Below are 6,096 nucleotides of genomic sequence, written 5' to 3' on the forward strand. Positions count from 1 at the left end.
CAACAGTCATCTGTAGTAATCAGGAAGAGAAGCAGGGTAAAGGAGACAAGACAGAAGCAAGCCCCCTCTGAATATACTATGTGATACAGTTTGGACTTTGAAGTGATGAAAATTTTTCAAAATTATAAAATAAAATTAAAGATTTATACAGTAATTTTTATAAAAAGCAAAACAAATTAAACTGATTTTTATTGAATGGCGTTATAACTAGAGAGGATTCCTTAAAGTGAACTTAAAACATAGTAATTAGACTGTCCATTTTAAGTTGCATATCTTTTGAGGCAAAAGAGTGAGAAAAAAAGAAAAAGACATAAAATTGTAGAGATTATATTTTTATTGAGAAAATTTGCATTGTTATTCTAAATCTGTTATGTGTATGTTACAACATAAGAAAGTAGACAATCGTGTGTGTGTGTGTGCATGCATGCATGTATATATGTGATAGCATAAAAAAACAAATCACTTACAGGAACCACAAGGACTAAAGCAATATGTTAACACCATGGAGATACATGCAAACAGCCAGGTTCAAGATATGGGCAAGTTAACAAGCAATGGCCCAGTTTCTTCGATAAACCAACTGGAAAAAAATTTTTTCAAGGTGGGTATTGGGGTACTATAGATTAAAAGAAATCTAAGAGACACACCAAAAAAATTCTTTGCTATTTCTTTCACTGGTGGGCAGATTCTAATTTCTCTTCCCTTGCATCTGAACCTGCCTGATGATTTGCTTGACCAACTGAAGGTAGTGAAAGTGACATTCTGGGCTAGGTCAGAAGAAGCCTGGCAGGGCCCAGTTGCAGTAGCTCAATCAGTGGGGTGCTGCAGGAGCCACATGGGAGGCCAGGGTTCAATTCTTAGACCAGCCTAAACAGGCTGGGTGTGAGGAACATGCAGGTGATTCTAGCTACAGAGAGGCTGGAGAATCTTGACAAGATGAGACCCTGTCAAAAATACATCTCTCTCTGTCCCTCTTTTTCTCCTCTCTCTCATTAAAAATAAAGGGGACCAGCAGATGTTGTAATGGTTACATTGCTGGATTCCTACATGACTGACTGCCATTTGAGTCCTGGACCTGGCAGCTTGAAACTCATGCCAGGCACATGTACCTGCGTACCCAAGATCCTGAGAAGAGAATGGAGGAGAAGGGATTGCAGTGTGGCCAGCTGCCCTGGGGGGAGGGGGATGATTTCTCTTTGTCTCTCTCTCTGTCTCTCTGTCGAGCATTTGCCCTATAGCAAAAATCTCTAAAATGAGAGTCCAGCTTGCTAAGGCACAGGTCCAGTCCTGGGAATTTTGTCATGTTAGATCCTCCAGACGGAGGACCGGAAGTACCACCTAGTAAACTGTTGCTAAAATTACTAACCCATGTTATTGTGAAATATAATAAAATGGTTGTTTTAAAGCTCTGTGTTTTTACATTTTTGTCAGAGAGCATTGTGCTCAGCAGAGAGACAGACAGAGGGAGAAGGAGAGATAAAGAATGAGAGAGAAAGCATCCTCCCATGGGGAATTCCTTCTCCTCCACTTCTTCATCCTTTCAGGATCTGGGGGATGCATGCACATGTACCAGACATGTTTCTCAAGCTTTCAGGTCAGGACTTGGACAGAATAGTCAGTTATGTGGAATCCAGCTCATGCAATCAGTAGACCAGGGGCTGGCCAAGGCTCTAAGCTTTGGAATAATTTGTTTTATAACAATAGATAACCAGGATAACATTTAGTATTTTAAAATGTAGGTTAAGATCTGTTGTAAATAGAATCTGGTTTGTAGGGTGAAAGAATAAGAAAGAAAGCAAGAGATACATTTTGGGGGGTACACAATTTATAAGATAAATTTGTTTTTATGATAATGATACTTTATAAATTGTATGTTAAAACTGAGGAATTAATTTGCTTTGAGATTTCAAAAACAGTGAATGATAGGAAATCAGTTCAGGAAAAGAGAGAGAAAAAAAAGATGCATAATTATTTCTTTCATTATGAATGTACATTCCTGAGATCTCTGAAGACTAAGATTGTCCTGCCGAGAATATGATTAAAGTTACAAAGAGGAAAACAAAATAAGTAAGTCAGCTTTTGATCCTGCTGCTATATTTACCCACAAGAAAGGAGGCAGCTCTCAGGTGGGCTTTTGTCTAAGTAATGTCCTGAAATCCAAGTGTAAAAGAACAATATGAAATCTCAATTCTCCCAAACAGTTTGGGGCGAGTTCAGCCCTTGAGCCCCTGGGGGGGCTTGGTTCCCAAGGAAACTAATCCCACTTGCTCAGCATTAGGCATCACTGGTGCAAAAGAGCTCTAGTTTGGAGTTCACAGACAGCCCCTCGTGCAGGCTGGAGCTCGGTCCCTCCGCTCCACAGGAAGTGAAATGTATTGATGTCAAAGCCACTCAAGTGAATATGCTCTGTCAGGGTGTGGGAGGAGGGTCCAAGGGGCCTGGCAGGAGCTGGCCACTGACTTTGCTGAAACCAATTTCATCCCACATGGAGTTCTTCCCCAAAGGAAAGAAGACCAGGGGGAAAGCAACTGAGACCATGAGGCAGGGTCTATATGTACAATTTAGTTGGACAGCGGAAGCCCTAAGAATTTATTTTGGTTTGAGGTATTGAATTATTTCAAACAGAAGTTGTTTTTTGTTGTCTTAATACCTAAATTTTTCCATAAAGCTATTGCTTCCATTTAGCCATGACTTTGCCCAGACCCTTCTCTAGCCTGAGATAGTGCTTGTTTGCTTAACATAGTCAAATGCATCATTTAAGTCTTAGCTGAAAGACTACCTGGTTATGCAAACGTCCTGACTGCTCTGGGCAAAGTTAAGGTCTTTTTATTCCATCAACTACTGTACCTTTAATTGACTTCCATTGAAACATGTATCACATTATATTACTATGGTTTGTTTGCATGTCTATCTTATGGTCTCTTTTCTCTGTGTCTCTCTTCTTGCTCAATGCTGAGCACATTGTGGGGGTCAGTATCTTTCTGCTGAATGAATAAGTGACTGGATGGCTATTTATGTGTAAGGATTCATTTTCTGAATCGGGTTACACAGAACTTCTAAACCATGACTGTCTTAGATTTATATAGGGAGCACGATGGTTGACAAAGAATTTCCATTTCCATTATCTTGATTTTCTATCAAATAGTCTCACATTATTACCCCTGTTTTATAGATGGGACCATTGAGGTCCAGAGGATTAAGTGACTTCTATATTTCTTTAAGAAATAAAAGCAAGGTTGGACTCGTTTCAGTCAAAGGTTCCATTTTCAGCACTCCACCTTCTGTCCTACACAGACTTCGTTTCAGTTTATACCTACATGTATAGCTGTTCTCTTGCATTTGAAAATAGTCACTTTGTTGGGGGAAAGAACAGATGACGCTGATTTTATAGGGTGATAAGGAATAGGTGAGACCGAAAGAATCAAGAACATGGATGTTTGTTGGGCTACCATCATGTGTCAGGTGCTCTCATAGATTCCACCCCATGACAGCCTCGAGAAATTGACATGATCCATTGCATAGACGAGAAAAATATGACTCAGAGGTATTGTTTGCCTATCGTGTCATGTAATTCTCACAAAACCCCCAAGAAAAGTTATGACCATTTCCATGTTTTTAGGTGAGGACTCTGAACCTTGGGAAGAAAAACTGATTTGTCTAAAGACTCACCTACCACAAGACAGAGCCAGAATTTGAATCTGGCCTCATGTAACTTCAAATCAGCTTTGATGCTTAGCACTCCACTCTCCTGGAAATAAAGATTTTTACACAGGAGTCATCATAAACCACTTATTTTGAATAAGATTATGTTAGGATTTAGATAACTCTGGGGATTAAGAGATTTTCTCAGATGACATGTATCAAATAAACATAGAGTCCTATGCAATTGTATCTGGGGACGTGAGAGCTGCTCCATTGGAAAAAAAGGTGAAAAACAAAAAAGAATTAGTGATCCTGGCTGCCAGACCCAGAGGCCTCTGGAATGACCCCGACTCAAAGGAGAAGGGAAATGCCGACATCCACCTCTTGGGGCGTGAAGATGACAGATCAGTGGCAGATTCACACAACTTTCTATACATAAATGCCATCAAAAAGAAAATAGTCAGCCATGGATGACATGATCCTGTGTGACTCAAATGAAAGGTACATGATAACAGAACCAACTAAAAAAAAAAAATGAAGGGTAAGAAAGACTGTTTGTTTGTTTTAAAACTATTTAGTTATTTGTTGTGATTTTTAAGCTTTGAACCACCATTGGCCAAGTGGGAATCCAACACCTTAACCACCACACCACCTGCTGGCCCCAAAAGAGTTTTGACAAAGATGGTCTAGGAGCTAGACAGTGGTGAGGTAGTAAAATGGAATGCTCCATAAGGGTGGCCCACATGGGAAAGTTCTAGGTTCTGGGTTCATGTTCAATACATCCCTGATAATGCTGGGTACTCACGTGCCCATGATCCAGGGCTGACAGCATCGAGACCCTGTTGGAGGTGCTGTCTTTTTTTCCTCTCTCTTTCTCTCTTTCAAGAGAGATAAATACATAAAGAAGAAAAAAAAAAGAAAGATGGTCTATAGTTTCCTCTGTGCTGGCTCTGAACAAAACTACAATAACTTACATACAGAGCACTTTATCCCACACACAGTGTTTTCATGCATGTGATCTCAGTCTTCACGAACGCCCTGTGATAGAGAGGACATATGGGGAATATATATAGTCAGCGTATGACTTTTGGTGTTTCAGAGAATTAAGGAGGACTATTAATCCAGGCTTTGAAATAGTCAACCAATAAGGATTTTCACAAGGTGTACTCTTCAAATATCACAATGCCCTGGGAGTTGGAAACCTAGCCTTCATTTAAGAAGCGTAAGCTAGGCAGGGAAAGCTTGGCTAGTTGGTCCAAAGTGTTTTCTGAATCCCTTCCATGCTCTGCCATATTCTTAATTGTCTTTATTTCTGGAGGCTGGTCCAGAGAAAATAGGGCCTGTAAAATGCAAGGTGATCAGACCTGTGGAAGAGAGATTTCAAGCCATCTTTTGCCCTGCCATACTGAGTTTTGTTTTTCTTTTGTTCTTTTCATTGCCAGAGCACACATATATTCATTCATTCCCCAGAGAAAGGCAGAGAGAGAGGGCAAGAAAAAACATCCCACCCGATGGGATGTGGTCAAGCTGAAATCTCCATTTCTCCATTCTGTTGAGATTTTTGGGCATGCATGAAAATGGCCCAGGGAGTTTTTTAAGCCACAGAGCCAGGCTTACAACCCTGGCAGGGCCTGTGAGATCCCGCTCTCTTAACCACTTTTTTTGCTGGCTGGTCCCATGTTGAGAATTTTATGGGTGTGTGTGTGTGGAGATTTCTCAAGTAACAGCTACTTAGACTACTTTCTCCCTTGCCTCTTACAGATTATGTACTAATAAAAGATGGGTAAAGTGCTGGGCTCAACTTCCTAGAAGCAAAATCTTACTTTTAACAAGCAAAGGGTAGAAGAACTTGGGAATTCTGGGGAAACTGGTTAGAAGAACCTTACTATTAGGGCTAGAACTTAAGCACTAGGTTCATCACACAGATGATAAACGCGAGAACCCGAGACTCGGCAAGGGCTTAGGAATGGCTTTGGAGTTAGACTACACTGGACTTGGCTTTGGCCTGCTCCCCAAACCTCTCCGATGCTCAGTTGCTTCATTGGTTGAAAGGTGGTAACAATTTGTAATTCACGCGGCTGTTTCCGAGGATTAAATGAGATAATGCATCGACGATGCCTGGTATAAGCAAGCGTCCAGTACCTGGCTACTATCGTTCCCAGAGTTGGGACTGAAATTCGTCTCCTGTGCCGGGGCGTGGCCGTCCTGGAGGTGAGCGGGACTTTGAGGGTAGGCCACCTCTTTCTCTCTCCTAAGGGTCGGAGCTGACCGAAAGACACCGCGGGGCAACGAGAAAGGAAGGGGTTAAGGCGATGAGCTTGAGAAAGCCCAGAAAACAAGAGAAGCGACCCCCCACCCCAGCCCCACCTCCCCAGGCTAAGAAGCCCCTCCTCTCTGCCACCGGGGCGGTCGCCGCGCGCTCTCCCTCCGCCCCTCGCTTACAAGCCCTAATGA

Source organism: Tupaia chinensis, unplaced genomic scaffold (genome assembly GCF_000334495.1).
Source record: "Tupaia chinensis unplaced genomic scaffold, TupChi_1.0 Scaffold000139_1, whole genome shotgun sequence".
Lineage (NCBI taxonomy): Eukaryota > Metazoa > Chordata > Mammalia > Scandentia > Tupaiidae > Tupaia > Tupaia belangeri.